We start from the raw sequence: 20,131 nt of genomic DNA, 5'->3' as shown, positions 1-20,131 counted from the left end.
GCTGCGTAATTTGACATAAATTGATTAAAACTTGGCTGTGCGGCGTCTTTCATCTCCTGTTGGAGGACTCGGGCTTCTTCTGTTTCATTTGAGCCAGCATATGGTGCAAGACGATTTATGTGAATAACTTTTGGTTTACCGTTTGGCAACTTCTTAATTCTGTATATTACGTCATTTATTTTCTTCTTAACTTCATACGGACCTTCCCATTGTCTTTGCAGTTTAGGACACAAGCCGCGACGACGTTGTGGATTATAAAGCCAGACAAGATCACCTACTTCGAAGCTTTCATTCTTGCATCGAGAATCATATTGATCTTTCATTCTGTCACTGGCTATCTGGATGTGTTGTCGGGCAAGTTCATGAATGTTGTTCATTCGTAACTTCAGGCGGTCGACGTATTCTTCGCCTGCAACATGTTCCTCAGAAGGTCTGCGGCCAAACTCTAGGTCGCAGGGCAAACTAACTTCACGACCCAACATCAGGCAGGTTGGTGTTTGACCTGTAGTTTCATTTACGGCCGAGCGGTAGGCCATCAGGAATAAATGAATGTGTTGGTCCCAATCTCGCTGATTTTCAGATACAACTTTGGACAAGTGTTTACCCATCGTTCGGTTCATCCTCTCGACCATCCCATCTGATTGAGGATGCAGGGGTGTTGTTCTGGTCTTATTGACACCAATCAATTTACAAACGTTTTGGAAAAGAGCTGACTCAAAGTTTCGCCCTTGGTCGGAGTGGATCTCCAAGGGAACACCAAATCGGCTGAAGAATTCTTTAACAAGTACCTCTGCAACGGTAGCAGCTTCTTGATTTGGTAATGCATAGGCCTCGGTCCATTTCGTAAAATAATCCATGGCTACCAGGATGTATTTATTTCCAGCATCAGTTTCTGGAAATGGACCTGCAATGTCGATTGCTACTCTTTCCATAGGACTGCCAACATTGTACTGTCTCATGGGTGCTCTCTTTTTACCAACTGGACCATTACCGGATGCACACAGTTCACATTTCTGGCACCATCTTCTTACATCATCTTTACAGTTCACCCAATAGAACCGTTCTCGAACCTTTTGCAGAGTCTTCGTAATACCAAAGTGTCCACCTGATGTACCGTCATGCAACTGACGCAATACTTCTGACACTTTACTTTTAGGTACAATCAACTGAAGCTTAGATTCTGTACCATCATCGTTCTCAAAGGTTCTGTACAGAAGATCATCTTTTAGTATCAGGCAATTCCATTGGCTCCAGTAGGCCTTGACTTCCGGACTACACGCACTAATGTTTTGCCAACTAGGTCTCTCACCTCGACGCATCCAATCCAATACTCTTTTTATACATGGATCGTCTTCTTGGGCTTCTTGTAACTGTTGTGGCTGCCATTGCTCATTAACGACGGTAGTTCGTCTCACAGGGCAAAGCTGTTCATCTACTTTAAGCCGGTGATTACAACTTTCACTGCATGGCCGTATCGAAGAAGCATCTGTATTTGAACCAACTCTTCCAGCCCTCTTCATGCGTCTCTTCGGCATCGTGTCACGAATCACCCTCCGTACCATTTCCACCAAACGTTCATCTTTTCTCTTATCGCCTTTTTCCACGGTTATTACTCGATTGTTTCGTGAAGCTTGGCTAGCTGCTTCGTGTTCCAAGGCAATAGCAAGTGCTTCATCTAAAACTTTCGGTCTTGCTAGTCGTAAAGCTTTCTGTAGTTCACTATCTTTCAGCCCATTGACAAAGGTATCTACCGCAATTTCTTCTAAAACGCTGTCTGGCACCTCCGGATAAGCCAACCGCACCACACGAGCCACATCTGCTTCAAATTCTTGCAGATTCTCACTTGCTCGTTGACTTCTATTTCTCAGTTGTGCTTTGTATACTTGTTGTAGATGGGCATCTCCATAGCGTTTTTCTAGACGAGTGAACAAGGTCTGGTAACATTTTTCTTGACCCTTAGGAATTGATCTTAATATATCTGCAGCATCACCTCGCAAAGCAGCAGTCAAGGAAACAGCCTTTTCTTGTTCGGTCCAATGGTTGGCGGTCGCAATAGCTTCGAATTGTCTAAGGTATATGGACCAAGAGGACTTCCCATCGAATGGTGGTAATTTAAATCTCATATGATGCGATGTTTCGTCTCTCGGTGTTTCATCTTTCACTACAAGATCTAAAGCTACTGCATTAACTGATGGTTGTACTTTTGTATCAGTTATCATGCTCTCTAGTTGTTTGATCTTCTCTTCTAGCATTTCTTTATTGTCGTCTACACTTTTCTGTATCTTATCGAATGTTCTGGAAACTTCTTCAAATTTCTCGTCGGTCTGTCTACAAACGTCTTTTATTACTTGAGAAACACTTTCAAATTTCTCCTCGCTTTTTCTAGAAGTTTCATCGATCTTTTGAGAAATGGTTTCGAATTTCTCATTGTTTTTTTTACTAACTTCTTCAAGTTTTTCGTTGTTCTGTTTACAAACTTCTTCAAGTTTCTCGTCGCTTTTTCTAGAAGTTTCATCGATCTTTTGAGAAACACTTTCAAATTTCTCGTTGTTCTGTCTAGAAGTTTCATCGATCTTTTGAGAAACACTTTCAAATTTCTCGTTGCTTATCTTAGAAGTATCATCAATCGTTTCAGAAACAGGTTTTAATTTCGATAAGATTGCTTGTTCTGCTGACTGGAAGTGGAACGTCTCTGGATCATCTCCGTTCTTCGTTAGGACTTCCTCGAGTCGTGCTTGTAGGACTATCTTGAGCCCACTGCTGTCCAGATCCCGTTCCTCTAGCTGTTCACGGAGCTGTTTTACTGTAAGTTCTCGTAGCAACATCTTTGGTCGGCACACACGTACTTTCCAAAATGTCTTTTAAAAGTCTTTCCGAATACCGAACAATCAACGCACTTTAACTATTCCCGACGAATAAAGTCCAAAAGTCTTTTAAAGTCTCTCTGTAATTCACTTATTTATATCGCACTAAGTTTACCGAACACCGACACCAACTGTAACGTGACTATTGTAATTACTTCTAATTACAATAAAACTAGCGGTTCGTAATTTATATACGACTTTATTTATATAAGTTACAGACGAATTTATCTTATACACTTTAGCTTAAGACTAAACTCTAATAACAGCGCGCTCCGCTTAAATAGCCAATAGGTCCCGTTCTCGAAATGTCTACATATCCCTCGGCCTAATGAATATTCTGGAGATCTTCACTCACAGCGCCGTCGCTTCTGTGACGTCACGGCTACTGTTATTCCGACGGTTGGAATTCTCCCAAGCCGGGGACTGTTTATTGCGCCGATTCGAAACTCTTTCGTTACAGTATAAAGGCTAAGTACGTCTGCACTCTACTACCCGCTAATCGGAAAAAGCCGAATCGTTCGCCCATGCCTTGTGCGTCTGCAGTTTACGTATATGCCCCCCGGAGGGAGTGTAGTAGTCGACGTGATGTCGTGTATTGTCCGTCTCCAAAGATCTCTGTCTCTGGTCATTTCTTTTAACTCATGCATAGGTCTTTTGCATATTCCTGTAATCTGATCGATCCATCTTGTTAAGGATCTTCCTCGTGATCTTCGGCCTTCCACCTTTCCTTGTATAATAAGTCTTTCCATGTTTTCTGTGTTGGCTCTCATAACATGTCCAAAGTATTTTAATTGTTGGAGATGGACTTTACTGGAGAGCCGTTGGCTAACTTTTAGCTCTCTTAAAATCGAATTATTTGTTCTATGGTCGGTCCAAGGAATTCGTAGCATTCGTCTCAAACAGAACATTTCAGTGGCGTCTATCTTTCTTCTTTCCGAATTTCTCAGGGTCCAAGATTCACATCCATAAGTCAGTATTGGGTATATTAAGCAGTTGATCAACCTCATCTTTAACGCTCTTGAAATTTGACAGTCTTCCATATTGTGGTCATTTTTGCTGTGGCGACTTTTGCTAGATCACATCTACGTTTTATTTCCTTCTGTAGTGACCCTGTGTTTGTGATTAATGATCCCAGATATAAGTATGAGTTCACAACCTCAAACAGATCAATTGTGGTTATATGTGGATGATTGTTATGTAGTCTATCCACTATCATGATCTTTATCTTTGATATGTTTAATTGCAGACCAAATATTTGACTTTCGTTTTCAAACAGTCGTATAAGATCATTCAGCTCTGCTTGACTATTTGCAAGAAGTGCTGTGTCATCTGCGAAACGTAGGTTGTTTATTTTATGACCATTTATTGAGATGCCTTTTTCCCATCCTTCAAGTGCTCTTCTCATAATATGCTCTCAATATATATTAAATAATTGTGGCGATAGTATACATCCATGTCTGACACCCCGTTCTGGATGAAATTCGTTTGAAATTGTGTCAAGCACTTTAACTGATCCAGTAGTGTGTTCGTATAGTTCAGTTATAAGCGAAATAAGGTGTTGGGGTACGCCCACTTCTTTTAGTATTTGCCATAAGTGTCTCCACTTGACCCTGTCGAACGCCTTACGATAATCTATAAAGCATATGTACAGTGGATTATTGAATTCCCTAGATTTTTCGATTATCTGTCTTATATTTAACAGGTGTTCTCTAGTACCCCTACCTTTGGTAAATCCAGTTTGCTCTTGTGGAATTTCTCTTTAAAGGAATGTTTTTAGTCTCTCGTTGATTATATGTAGCATTATTTTACTGGCATGTGATATAAGAGAAATAGTTCTATAATTGTCGCATTTATGGAAGCTGCCTTTTTTATGAATTGTGGTTATTGTAGATTTTGTCCAGTCTTCAGGCCATTGTTTTGAATGCCATATTTGGTTACAGAGTAGATGAAGTAGTTTTACGCCAGTTTCTTCTGTGGCTTTGAGCATTTCTGATGTCATCATATCTGGACCTGGTGCTTTATTATATTTGAGCTTACTGATCGCGAGTCTTGCTTCATTTTCAAGTATATCAGGTTCTTCTTCCACCTCGTCAGAGATTTGGTTAACAGGTTCTTGGCGTTGATCATCTTTATAATATAAGTCTCTGCAATACGATCTCCATGTCTCTGCTATATATTTACATAGGTACCTCGTATAAAATTGACAAAATTTAATATCTTATAATTATATCTTAGTTGTTAGGCTATGCAGAACGTTTTATACAGAATAACTTTTTTTCGTAAAATTAATAATAACGAAGCTATCATAAATAAAATTTATGTTGGGTGTCCGTAATTTGAGGAAAATTTTCAAAAAAAAAAAATTTTCAATTAGAAGAGTGTAAATGCAGATTATAGCATAATTTTTAATTACAAACAACTTTTCTCAATGACAATTTTCGATATTGTAAAATATAAAGGCAGTTTACTCTTGAGCGAAATTCATATTTTTTGACATACCTCGTATACTGTTTATAAAATTTGATATCTAATGATTGCGTCTTAGGTTTTTTTTAGACTATGCAGAACACTTTATAAACAATAACTTTTTTTTCGTAAAATTGATATTAAAAAAGTTTCCCATATGGTTTCAAGTTACGCAGACACACTGTATATAAACTTACTGATTTTAAGCAAAGTTTTGTTCTACATAGGTTTTTTACTTAGTTAATACTTTTCGAGATATTTGGCAGTGAAAATGTTCATTTTTCAACAAAGAAAAAATGTGTTCTTTGCCGGTTTTTCGCAAATAACTCAAAAAGTAAGTATTTTATCTAAAAAAATATTTTTATCAAAATATATGCAGTTTAAAAAAAATGTTAAAATCGTGTATACAGTGCTAGTCAAAAGTCCGTACCCCCCTCGTATCTTTTGAACGGTTATACATATAATAGTGAAATTTGGAGGGAGGAAATAAACGGACGTAAGCTTCTTAGCTAGTTATGGCAAGTGACTTAATAGTGACAGATGACTTTACAGCGCCACTGTGACAGCATAGAGGTATATATTAACATAGAGGGAGCCTACCTTCCGCGCTTCCTGACGACAAGATCTCATGGACTGGTTTGCTGCATCTCTTTCTAACACATTGTATCGAAAATCTATGATGACATTCAGTGTGAATATAGGCACGGAAGAGGAGGACAACTGCAGCAGCTTTACTATGCGTAAGAGTGAAACAGCACTAATCCAAATAAAAAAGATGGTGTCGTCACTTCGCTCCGAATGACACTCTCTCTATGCTAATATATAACTCTATGTGTGACAGATAATTTTAAATGGGACCTTATGGCAAGTGATAGCTCGTTTGAAACTATTGAAAATACCTATTCAATCATATTAATTTTGTTTGAGTTTAAGCTAATTTTGATGAATAAATGAAATAAATATAAAATTGTAGTTTCGCATTTAATTAATAAAAATTCCAAATTCCGCCCATAATTAATTGTCAAAAAGGTTGACGTTGACGTAAAAACTACTAGAGAATTGAAAAACGTCAACTTTTTTGACAAAAAAACCATAAGCGGACATTTGAATTTTTATTAATTAAATGCGAAACTACAATATTATATTTATTTAATTAATTCACCAAAATCAAAATCAACTTAACCAAAAAAAAAATAGTATGACTGAATAAGTCTTTTGAATACCTTTCAAATGAGGTATCACTTGCCATAAGGTCCCATTTAAAATTATCAGTCACAGTGACTCTGTAACGTCATCTGTCAGTATTTCGTCACCTGTCATGACTAATTAAGAAGCTTACGTCCGTTTATTTTTTCACTCCAAATTTCACTATTATAGGTATAACCGTTCAAAAGATAAGAGGGGGGTACGGACTTTTGACTAGCACTGTATATAAAGTATGTAGACCTAGTAGAAGCAGAGTTGTAGGCAATGAAAAGTAAGTTCTTATTCAAATGGAATATTTGAACGTGAAATTAGCAAAAAATGGAGAACATTTCTCAAAACTCTTTAAAACTTTCTTAAAGTGTTTAAAAAATTTATTTTTTCTACACCCACTATTCAAAGTACACTTTTCTGCACGGTTTTATGTTAGCAAACTTGATATTTTCTCACAGTATAAGATATTTGACATTAGTGTGCAGAAAAGTGACGTTTCTGTGCCGCAAAGTGACGTTTCTGTGCCGCAAAGTGACGTTTCTGTGCCGCAAAGTTCTTTTCTGCACAGTTGACTACCTCATTCTGAGTAACGTTATATTCTGTTTACATCCGTGGACTACCGCATTCTGAGTAACGTTATATTCTGTTTACATCCGTGGTTAAACTTTAGACAAATATATAACCTATAAGACAATTATTATATTTAACTACATATAGCATAGAAACTAAATTATGGATGTTACAACTGTTTTATTTTACAATTTTATTCTTATCAAACATTTTATAATTATCAAATAACCAATAAGGATTTAGCAACCTGTGCAAGAGATGTCGAATGAAGTAGGTTTTGTGTAAATCCGTGACTGCATAAATATAATGTCAATAATGTGTAATAATTGTTTAAATTTAAACAAATTAAGGCAGTGCATTAGTTTTTTAACTGATTTCTGTGCAATTTATTTAGGTATAAGGAATTTAAATTGATTAGTAGGTATTAATTAAATACAGTTTAAAATTTATCACATAGGTACCTATTATAATTAATCGTCGTTTGGAAATTGTGATTTTTATTTTTAGGAAAAACTGTGCTTGTAGAAAAAGTATAGTGTGAAACACGTGCAGAAAGGTAATTTCTCACTCGTTTGAATTGCGGCACTCGCTTGCGCTCGTACCGCAACTTTTCAAACTCGTGAGAAATTAGTACCTTTCTGCACTTGTTGCACAATATACTATTTATTTTTTTATAATAGCTTCTAGCATCAAAACTAAACAAGTTACACTCAAAATAAAGTCCTTTTTGATAAACAAATCATGAAAATCACTCCCTAATTAGGATCCAAAATGAAATTACTTGTTACCGCTTTACAGTTCACTTTACCTATGTATTGTTTTATGATCTTAGCCGGAGAGATAGAAGCGGATTTTGTGCGTGATAAGTAATATGAAAAAACTATACAGGGCTATGTTGAATTAGTTGTGTACATGACTTTCACCAACGGCCGGAAACCAGAGGGTAGTTATAAGGGGTCAAAGTCGCGGTTTTTATTATTTTTTTGTGACGCTCATGATCGAGATAGTGCACCAACATTTGGGAATAGTAGGTCATGACGTAATTAAGTAAAATCTTCAGGGGCGGCATGCTGCGTGGCCAACAAAGGGATGGGGCAGGGGTGAATACAAAAAATATAAGGGGTTTTTTGCGACGTTCGTGATTGAGAGAGTGCACCAAAATTTGGGAATAAGTAGACTGTGACATAACTAAGTAAAATCCTCAGAGCCGGAAACCCGAGGTGATGGACGAGGGTAGTTAAAAGGGGTCAAAATCGCGGTTATTATTATTTTTTTTGTGACGCTCATGATCGAGATAGTTCACCAAAATTTAGGAATAAGTAGGTCATGAGGTAACTAAGTAAAATCTCCAGAGGTGGAACGCTGCGTGGCCGATAAAGGGGTGGGGGTAGGTGTAAATATAAAAAATATAAGGGGTTTTTTGCGACGTTCTAGATTGAGATAGTGTACCAAAATTTGGGAATAAGTAGACCATGACTTAGCTAAGTAAAATCCCCAGAGCCGGAAACCAAAGTTGGGTATGAGGGTAGTTTTAAGGGGTCAAAGTCGCAGTGTGTATTATTCTTTTTGGGACCCGGCACAACATTTGTCCACCGCGCAAAGTTCCGCCCCTGTAGATTTTAGTTAGAAATGTCATGATCTACTTATTACCAAATTTTGGTGCACTATATCGATAACTAGCGGCAAAAAAACCCCCATATATTTTTATACTCACCCCTGCCTACCACCCTTTTGTACCCCAAGCAGCGTTCCGCCCCTGATGATTTTACTTAGTTACGTCATGACCTACTTACTCCCAAATTTTGGTGCACTATCTCCATCATTAGCGCCACAAAAAAAATAATAAAATCCGCGTTTTTCACCCCTTATAATTACCCTCGTTTGAACCTGTTTAGAACATGTGAAAAATGAGGACATCAGGAGACAAATGAAAGTACAAAGATCAATTATAGAAGACATCGAAAAACAACAACTAATATGGTACGGACATGTTAGACGTATGGGGGAAGAAAGACTACCCAAAAAGATATTAGAATGGGTACCACCAGAGAAAAGAAAACGAGGACGACCACCAACAACATGGATCCAAGGAATCTCAAAAGCAATGTCAGCAAGAAATCTATCTGAAGAAGACTGGCAGAATAGACAGGCTTGGCGAACGGGAACCCAAAGGCGTATTACGCTGTGAACGGGATATATATATATATAATTACCCTCGTCCGCCACTCTGGTTTCCGGCTCTGGGGATTTTACTTAGCTATGTCATGGTCTACTTATTCCCAAATTTTGGTGCACTATCTCAGTCACGAACGTCGCAAAAAACCCCTTACATTTGTTTATATTCACCCCTGCCCCTCCCCTTTGTCGGCCACGCAGCGTTCCACTCCTGGAGATTTTACTTAGCTACGTCATGATCTACTTATTCCCAAATTTTGGTGCACTATCTCGATCATGAGCATCACAAAAAAAATAATAAAAAACGGGATTTTGACCCCTTATAACTACCTTCCTCCCCCACTCTGGTTTCCTACTCTGGGGATTTTACTTATTTATATCATGGTCTATTTATATCCAAATTTTGGTGCACTATCCCAATTACGAACGTCGCAAAAAACCCTTTATATTTTTTATCCTCACCCCTACCCCCACCCCTTTGTCGGCCACGCAGCGTTGCGCCCTTAGAGATTTTACTTAGGTACGTCATGCCCTACTTATTCCCAAATTTTGGTGCACTATCTAGATCATGAGCGTCACAAAAAAATAATAAAAACCTCGATTTTGACCCCTTATAACTACCCTCGGCCCCCACTCTGGTTTCCGGCCGTTGGTGAAAGTCATGTACACAACTAATTCAACATATCCCCGTATAGTTTTTCCATATTACTTATCACGCACAAAATCCGCTCCCAGCTCTTAGACTATCTGTAAGTTTCACCTGTTCAAAGTGCTTAAAAATTAAATGATCTCGAAGAAATTTATCGATATGAAGATATGAAGAAAGAAGTAATGGTGATGCAAAACAAAATGTAAACAGAAGGAACACCTGCAATACAGAAGAATTGTCGGGAAAATAGTTAAAACTGTATAAAACGAAGGGTTAACCAGTTTGTATTGGTAAGGATGGCATGTGGTGAAATGTGCTGCCATATTCTAACAAAAGAAAAAGAACAAAACACGAGCTACTCTGAGTCATAACAATAAAATCGGTGTCTCAATTAATGTCGTTTTGTATATATCTACACGACTAAGGTATCGTTTTGTTGTTAAACAATTGGCACCGAATGATATAAATAGTAGGTTTTTCATTGCACATTGGCTGTTATTCATTTTTTCCAAAAACAAGGAGATCATGCACTAAGGTATTTTTGTAAAAGGTGCTACAAACTTATGTGCTTAAAACACGCTACTTTTATGTGTATTGCGTGTTTAGAGGAATAATTAAAACAGCGTAGGTATGTTTATGCCTTTTGTATATCATGCATATTCTTTTTATTTTTTTAAATGACCCTTATGGATATAAAAATCCCTGTTAAAAGTATTTTATAATTTAATAGTCTTAACATTCCACGCCCTATGCAATAAAAATAAAAGAAGAGTTACTTAAAGCTCCAGAAAAATATTTTATTTGATGTGGAAGCCAAAACTATCGACATTGGGCCATGGACATTGTACATTGAAAAAATACGTTTTTAGATAATTTTTTATTGTATCCAATGAAATGAAGACGCAGAGCTTCTAATAATTATAATACCGTCAAGCACCTTTTTTTATTATTATGGAAATACAGAAACGAACGATTTGTATTTCAACAGAAATACAGAACAGAACAGAAATATACAAGATAACTTTTAAAAGGCTAAAATCAAGATATCAATTTTTTTGTTTGTTTCTTAACAACATCAATAATAGTGTTATTAAATTTAAACTTAAACTATGTAATTTTTTCTAATTCACATTAATCTAGATGTTACTGCTACTTGTTTTGTATACATAGTATACTATATTTAAAGCACACTGATATACCTAAAAGAAATAAAGTAAATAAAACTATAATTATCTTTCTTATTTAAATTTTTCACTATAAATATACTGAAACTTTTAAGTATTTTGAAACGATATGTCTCGTATGATGATGGACCGTTCTGCACGCTAAGCTATTATATAACCATATTATTGTCAAAACTTTGGTACACACTATCATTAGAGACATTAATCAAACGCAGTATTTTTTTAGCTTGGAGTAAAATGTTTAGAGAACACAAATGGTTACGTGAAAGAGCCTGCCAGCCATATACTTAATAACAAATTCATATTGCTTGGTAATTAGAATGGGTTTAGTTAATTAATATAAAAGTTTATTGTTATTAATGGGAAAATGTTGGCCAACTACAATTAATTATAACCAGTGGCCTAGGTTGCTGAATGACGTTTAAGTATTAGCTTCTGTTTTAAATATTATTTAGTTTTACATTAAAATCATTAATATTAATTATATTGTTGAAATAGATAGTACAAACGTCAAATGAATACGCTGTGTTAAAGCACGCTCCCCAAATTTATATATTTTTTGCTTTAGTTAGTGTTGACAGTTTTATCTCAAGTGAGTACCACTTTATTTCGTAATATTTTTGTATGTATTAAGACAAAATAACCTTCAAATCATACCTACCTAAAGAGATAAGAAACATTCCAGTTAGGTCTTGGCCAGTTCTGCAATCTGCTACAGGACTGGCTCAATGCTGATCAAGAAAATGAATATAATGAATCAAAATTACAATAATTTTACTCATAACTTACTCAGTTGCCGTAAATTATTTCAACATCTTACAATAGATCAAGCCATAACCACCTCCAGAATAGAAGGTAAAAAATGCATGGCTTAGTTGTAGCTGTTGGATCACTAGTTGGTCCTATTAAGTAATATAAATTTCACGTATAAAATTGCTAATAACAGGACATGTATATATAGGGTGAGGCAGATAACTGGCCTATTAGAAATATCTCGAGAACTAAAGGTAACAGAATCATGAAAATTGGAATAAAGGGGTTTTGAGGAATGATCTATTAAATGAAAATATTTTCATCTCTTTGCAACTTTTGGTTATACCGGAAGTTGCTTATAACTTGGTTTTTTTAAATGGGACACCCTGTATATTTTTACATTTTTGGATTCTCCTCAATATCTTCTTCCTTAAAATATGAGATTTTGTAATACTATACAGGGTATTTTAAAAGATATTTACGTTTATTTATTAATTTCGTAGCAATATTCACACCCTGTAGAATTGTAATAGTTAGACATTAAAAACTCTGCTTACGTTCAAGTGATTTCTAATATAGTCTATTATTGTTAAGGATCATTAGTATAGCTTATTTTGAAATTTTAGTATACAGGGTTGGAGTATAGAACACCCTGTATCAGGGTTTTCTTAAATAGAACACCCTGTATTTTAGTATTGTAATGAAATGGTATTTCATAGTACTTTTTTATTTTATAAGTATTCCCTATACCTAACTGCTTTAATTTGTGAGTTATTGGTGATTAAAGCTAAACATTAATTGAAACAAAAAATACGTAAAATTTTATTAGGTTGGCCGTGAAAATATTCAATTACAAATAATTTTTCAGAAATAAATACATATTAATCCAGACTGATCCTTAAAATTACCAATAATGGTTTAGCTATCAAAATACCTACGTAATTAAGATTGTTGGTGCGACTAACAATTAAGCACAAATTAAAGCAGTTAGGTATAGGGAATGCTTAAGAAATAAAAAAGTACCATAAAATATCATTTCATTACAATACTAAAATACAGGGTGTTCCATTTAAGAAAACTCAGAAAATACTCATTCCGAGTTTCGACCAACCCTGTATACTAAAATTAAAAATTTAGCTATACTAATGATTCTTAACAATAGTAGACTATATTAAAAATCATTTGAACGTAAGTAGAGTTTTGGTTGTCAAACTACTACAATTCTACAGGGTGTGGACATTGCTACGAAATTAATAAAAAAACGTAATTATCTTTTAAAATACCCTGTATAACATTACAAATCCTCATATTTTAAGAAAGAAGACATCGAAGAGAATCCAAAAATGTAAAAATATACAGGATGTCCCATTAAAAAAAACGAAGTTATAAGCAACTTCCGGTATAACCGGAAGTTGCAAAGAGATGAAAATATTTTCAATTAATAGATCATCCTTCTAAACCCCTGTATTCCAATTTTCATGAGTCTGTTGCCTTTAGTTCTCGAGATATTTCTAATAGGCCAGTTATCTGCCTCACCCTGTATACCTTTCATCCGAAAACACTATTGATTGTCTCAAACATGTCTCAACCATGCATCTCTTTACGCCCTGATTTTCTGTGTTATTTTGGGTTTCTTATACATCTCTTCAGTTCCTGGTTTGTTCTTCTGCACTATTTCCTCCTTTATTACCTCCAAAAATTTTTCTCGAGATATTCCTCTTCCAAATATCTTTTTTCTTCTTTATATTCATTGTCAAAGTCTCAAATGCATACATCACCGTAAGCCTCAATTTTGTTTCATAGGTTCGAATCTCGGCTGCCTTGGACACGTTTTTTTACTTTATACAGTGCGTTTAATGATTCTACGCTGGACTACCTTTTACCAACCGTTTATCTATTTCTGTCTCTTTGCCTTCTCTATTTGTAACCAATTAACTATTTAGATGGGAAATAAGCCACAGTTAAATTGAAAAAAAAAATTTTAGTAGTATTTTGTATTTTCACAACGACACCCGATTTGGGCGTCGAAACGTTAATAAAATTATTTTTTCAATTTAAATTTAAAATTCAAATTAAATTTCAAAAAAAAATCTCCTGGCATAGATAACATTTCTGCCGATCTGTTAAAGATAATTTTCCATTATGTTGTTAATCCAATAACTAATTTAATAAATATAATATTTGAACAAGGTACATGTCCTGACAATTTTAAAAAAGCTGTAATTATACCTATATTTAAAAAAGATGATAAAAAATTAGTGCAAAATTATCGTCCAATATCACTTATTACCAGCCTTACAAAAATCTTTGAAAAGGCATTAGCCGAACGAGTAAATCAATATCTTAAAAAGTTTAACCTGCTTTCTACAAACCAATTTGGTTTTAAAAAGGGATATTCCACTTCAGATGCTATAACATCTGCTACTGATAATTTATATAAGATGCTGGACAGTAGTGGCTCTCCTACTTTAGCAATATTTTTAGATTTAGCATTTGACACTGTTAGTCATCAGCAGTTATTAGGTGCTTTGGACGATCTTGGAATGAGAGGCATACTATATTGACTATTTCAAAGTTATTTAGAAAATAGATTGCAAATTGTCAAAATTAATAACAAAGTTAGTACTGAAAGAAGCATTGAGTATGGTGTGCCTCAAGGTACTGTTTTAGGCCCTTTATTGTTTTCAATATATATATAAATGATCTAGCGGCAATGAAAATAAATGGAAAGATTATTTGTTTTGCTGACGACACAGTTATACTTTACATTAGTAATTCTTGAAGTGAACTTAAAATTTTGGCTGAAACAGAAACTGTAAAGGTTCTAGATTAGCTAAGTAGGAAACTACTGACAGTTAATACAGATAAAACTTACTTTATACCATTTTCAATATATAAAAATAATTTACCCGAATTCATGGAATTAAATCTAAACTATAATAAGGCGTACATTAAAATAAATAGGAAAGAATACATAAAATATTTAGGCGTTTATATAGATTGTCACTTGAAATGGGATATACATATTGATATGGTATGTAAAACTCTAAGAATGATACTATACAGATTTAGATATCTCAGCAACATTCTTGATTTATCTTACTTAACGATGGTATACTATTCCTTAATAGAATCACGTCTTAGATATGCGATTATAGCATTTGGTGGAACATATTCCTCACATTTGATTAAACTCGAAATACTTCAAAGGAGATTTTTAAAAACAATGCTAAAAAAACTCGCTTATATTCATCAGAACTTCTTTATCAGCAATCTGGTGTTTTTAAAATTAGACAGTTATATTTATTAAACATAATTTTGCATACATACAAAAATAAACAAATATTGAAATCGATAGATCATAATTACGACACTAGAAGAAAACTTCATGACTATGTCCAAATTATTAGTAATAATTTTAAATCAATTGGTAAACATAATTTCACATACTGTATTCCTAAAATATTTAATTATTTACCCGAAATTTATAAAATATATTTGAGAAAAATAAACTCATTCAACATGATTAAATCCATTTTTAAAAAAATTATTAAGAACACTGGAACTGAATTTTTGAATGCGATCTTTAATTAAATTTATAATATAACTACTAAATATTTGTTATGCGTTATGTATTGTTAATTTTTAATATTTGTTATGCGTTTTGTATTGTTAATGTTTAATATTTGAATAATGTAATCCCTGAGCACAACCTCTGGTTCTTCAGGGAATTTCTTCTTTTGGTTTATTTACTATTTATTTATATGTGAAAATATTTAACTTAAAATTAATTTGTAATTATGTTAGTATTGAATTATTCTATTATAATATTGTTATATATGAGAGCATAAGGAGAAGTAAATAAATATTCAGAAATTGTGGCTTATTTCCATCTAAATAGTTAATTATAAAAATGCCACAAGGAAATAGCTTCAGAACAACACTATTTGTAACTGTTACTCTAAAATGCTCAAATTCAGATATTTTCTCAAATTTACACTCTCTGTCAGTCATACGTCGTACCTACTTAAAGTGATCCATTTATTTTCTTCTGCGTTTTCCTCATTTCTATATACCTGCTTGGTTTTCTTTTGGTTTATAGGGAAGCTATATTTTCTAGCATCTTCTTTAAATGTTTTGAACATTTTTCGAAGTTCTATTGTTGAACATGTCACAAACACCAAGTCACATGCAAAACCTATTTACTGTTGTCTTTTGCTCAAAATCGTGCTACTTGTCTGGATATGGGCTGCTCTAAGTATCTTTTCTAGTACACTTCGCGTAAAAAAAAACTGGTACAAGTCTTATAACCGAAAATCGTGTTTTTCTAGTTGTGTAAATTGGTCTTGTCACATATGTCATTCTTATTTCTAGGCAACGTTGCCACTTAAACTAAAATATTACATCAAACCAGGTAAAAGCAGGGCTGTGCGGCAGACCGCAAGTTTTTAGTAGGTTTACTAAAAATTAAAACAACATCGAGCGTTCTCGATTAGTCAGTCACATTTATTTAAACGTGCATCCTAAAAAATTCTCTTATTAATTTTGTAATGTTCCATCCATAGAGGTATATATTAACATAGAGGGAGCCTACCTTCCGCGCTCCCTGACGACAAGATCTCATGGACTGGTTTGCTGCATCTCTTTCTAACACATTGTATTGAAAATCTACGATGACATTCAGTGTGAAGATAGGCACGGAAGAGGAGGACAACTGTAGCAGCTTTACTATGCGTAAGAGTGAGACAGCACTAATCCAAATAAAAAAGATGGTGTCGTCACTTCGCTCTGAATGACACTCTCTCTATGCTAATATATAACTCTATGGTTCCATCATCTCAAGTACCCATAAATTAATTCGTGTTCTATTATAATTTATGACAGATATGACATGAATGACAGATAATAACTCTAGACATGACATTAAATTATTATGTTTCATTTAAAATCGAGAAATGTGAAGGGTTTCTCGTAAAGTTGTGGGATACTAATAAATAAAGCACACTGGAAAAATTAAAATTTGAAATTAATACAAAATGAATAACTTTTACAGTGAACAAGTGTGAAATTTAGATATTATGTATCACAATAAAATTCGAAACTGCTGAAACTGCACATAGGTGGAAAATGTCGCCTGTCAAAATGTTCAATGTGTTTTATTAAATAATATTAATTTTTTTCGAATCACTAGAAATATAATGAGAATTTTTCACAGAAATACGCCAACGTTAGGCCACACACATTACCATAATGTTTATCGGTTGCGTTCGGTCACAATGAAGTTATTATAAATATTGACAATTTGAACTGTCAACATTTTTATTTTATCATTTCTTGTTTAAAAAATAATAACATTGATAAGATAGCCTCAGTTGAGGAGAAAGTAATAATAATAAAGATGTTTTATTCAGTCAATAGTGTGCGAACAATCAGGTAAATAATAACGTGGGCCTAACTTTTACATACATGCCTACTGTGACAAATGTAGGTATTTTTCAAAATGTTGGAATGTGTTTAAATCCTAGAACAATTTTAGCTTTTGTTTTTAATACAGATTTTAATCCCCTACAAATAGCTTCTCATGACTTTTGTTGCAAAATGATTAGGGAAGCAGGAATTTAACAGTTTAGAATTTTACATTGAGTTACATATGGCCCGTTTTACGATTCACCACCATGATTTTTGAACGTTATTTTTTATATTTAGATTTAGTGCAATTCCATTATCTGTGCTGGCAACAACGCCGTGATTCACGAGCCATTGTGTCCAGTATGAACACAGGTTTACATTGGGAAAAAAAAGTGTACCAGTTTTTTTTGACGCGAAGTGTACCAGGTTGAATAAGTCTGCTGGTAGGGGATCCCCTACTGCTTCGAAACTTTTCAACAACTCTTTATTTATTTCTCTCTCTTCGGCTCCTCTATTTGTTGATGTCACACCAAGGTACAGTAAAACCTGTCAGTAACGGCCACTAAAAATGAAAGAACTATTGGTCGAGATAGAAAGGTGGCCGCTATTGCCAGTTTTTGTAGTCTACATATAATTGGTTTGGGAAATTTTTAAACTGGCCCTTGGGACAGGTGGCCGATGTTGGCAGGTGGCCGTTAACACAGGTTTTACTGTATTAAAATTTATACTTTCTGTCAATCGTCCTTAAGGTAATCCATTTATTTTTTTCTGCATTTCTCCCCTCATTTTCATAGGCATATTTGTTTCTCCTTGATTTATGGTCATGTCAAATTTTCTAGCTTCTTATTTAAATTTTGTCAGAAACACCTGCAAAAATATATGAACTCTTGTCTTTTGTTCGGAATAATCCTGTCAATTGTCTGGATATTGGCTACTCTAATTTACTAGGTTAGATATGTCTATTGACTGGGGTCCCTTGTTTTAATCCTCTTTTGACGATATACTGATTTCTAACTGCCTTCCTTCCCCTAAAAACTTCTTTTATCATGACCCTATTGACTATAGGTATAAATTAGCCTCATTTTATTGACTAATCGTATCAGTTTCTCTGAAAGACACTTTGTTTTATTAATCTCATAACAATGTTAAAGACTTGAATGACAATGAAGATTTTTATATTATCAAAAATGAATAACCATTTTCAATTTCGTTGCAAAACGAAAATACACCCGCATCGTATTCTAGTCTAATCAGAGAGTGCAGCAAGCATCTCTACCGGTTTCTAAACTTATTAGTCTCTCATCAGGAGGCACATATGCTGCTCTCTCTGATCCAACCAAAACAAACCACGGCGTGCAGTCACGGATTGCAACGAACGAAATGGCATAGATGCCCTAGCGGCAACTGCAAGCAAAAGACTAAGTTTTCAATCTAATGGCATGTAAAACAACATAATGTTACTCTACATCCCACCAGACTGAAAACAATGGGAAACTTCTCTGGTTACACCTCCGAGGCTTCTACAATTTGCAAGCCATAACGGATGCTGAGACTAAGGAAGATGAGGGAATTTTACAATTTATAATTCACGTCCCATCTGCTCAGCGCGGTAAAGTTCCAACGAGAATGGTTCCCTTCGTACTCCAATCAGAGTAAACATATAAATCAAAAATGAATAACCATTTTCAATTTCGTTGCAAAACGAAAATACGATTGGACTTGAATACGATGCGGGTGTATTTTCGTTTTGCAACGAAATTGAAAATGATTATTAATCTTTGATTTATTTATTTACTCTGATAGGAGTACGAAGGGAACCATTCTCGTTGGAACTTTACCGCGCTGAGCAGATGGGACGTGAATTATAAATTGTAAAATTCCCTCATCTTCCTTAGTCTCAGCATCCATTATGGCTTGCAAATTGTATAAGCCTCGGAGGTGTAACCAGATAAGTTTCCCATTGTTTTCAGTCTGGTGGGATGTAGAGTAACATTATGTTGTTTTACATGCCATTAGATTGAAAACTTAGTCTTTTATTTCTATATTACTTTTGTTGCAGAGTGGAACTACATACCAATAAAATAAATAATCAGAATATGTAATGTATAGTAAGGAAGTTCTATTTTGAAACTTGTGATACACCCTGGTATACCCTGGTCGAATACTCAAGTATGATATTTTTTTCCTCGTTATTTGTTTGCAAACTTAATTTTTTTCTTTTATTTGTGAACTCTATATCTACACCAAGGTCTGTTATATATTAAACAATGTTCTACGAAAGCTTATTTTTTCACAGCCACTGCTAATGTGGGCATTATGATTCAATGATATCACGATTGGCACGAATGCATTCACTTATGAAACTCTGGATTATAATTTTCTAAGAAAAATAACTGTCGGCAAAAATAGTTAACCAAATAAACACGACGTTGGTTTCAAGCTTGCTTCTAATACCAGCAACTAACATATTAAACCACATAACCAACAATCTTATACTTTTAAAACAGGGTAGCAATACTATTAGCAATAAGGTACCTGTAAGGCGTATTTTGGAACGGTTTTATTATATTATACAACGTGCAGGGCCTGAGGATACTTCGTAAATTGGGTGAACCAGATTGTGAATGGTTATAAATTATATCTAATGTTAAATTGTACCCACTTCTATAAATCATGAATTTGAAAAATTAGTTCATTAAATTCTTGATAAGAAAATTAGGTTTATGTATTTTTTTCCTTATATGCCGCATCAACCACGCAGGGTTATTAGCGTGTATGGATTGTGTTGCAAAATTAGAACTTAATAATAAAATATAAAATAACAATAACAATTAGTCCATGTGGTGAGACCGCTCCCGTCTGAA

General features: G+C 34.4%; 1 protein-coding gene across 4 annotated transcripts in view; it reads right to left on the bottom strand.

The window, feature by feature from the left end:
* The window catches only part of LOC114326819 (uncharacterized), a 672,802-nt gene that overhangs the window by 82,193 nt on the left and 570,478 nt on the right, over positions 1-20,131 (bottom strand). The window contains exon 1 of one of the 4 annotated variants that reach the window (XM_050655638.1): positions 15,882-16,238. The exons of the other annotated variants lie outside the window; for them this stretch is intronic. The gene's annotated coding sequence lies outside the window, so the exon portion shown is untranslated. Of the gene's footprint in view, positions 1-15,881; positions 16,239-20,131 lie in introns of those variants that run through there. 4 annotated transcript variants of the gene reach the window in all.

The sequence above is a fragment of the Diabrotica virgifera genome, chromosome 7 (assembly GCF_917563875.1).
Source record: "Diabrotica virgifera virgifera chromosome 7, PGI_DIABVI_V3a".
Lineage (NCBI taxonomy): Eukaryota > Metazoa > Arthropoda > Insecta > Coleoptera > Chrysomelidae > Diabrotica > Diabrotica virgifera.
This window is presented reverse-complemented; position numbering and strand designations above follow the sequence as displayed.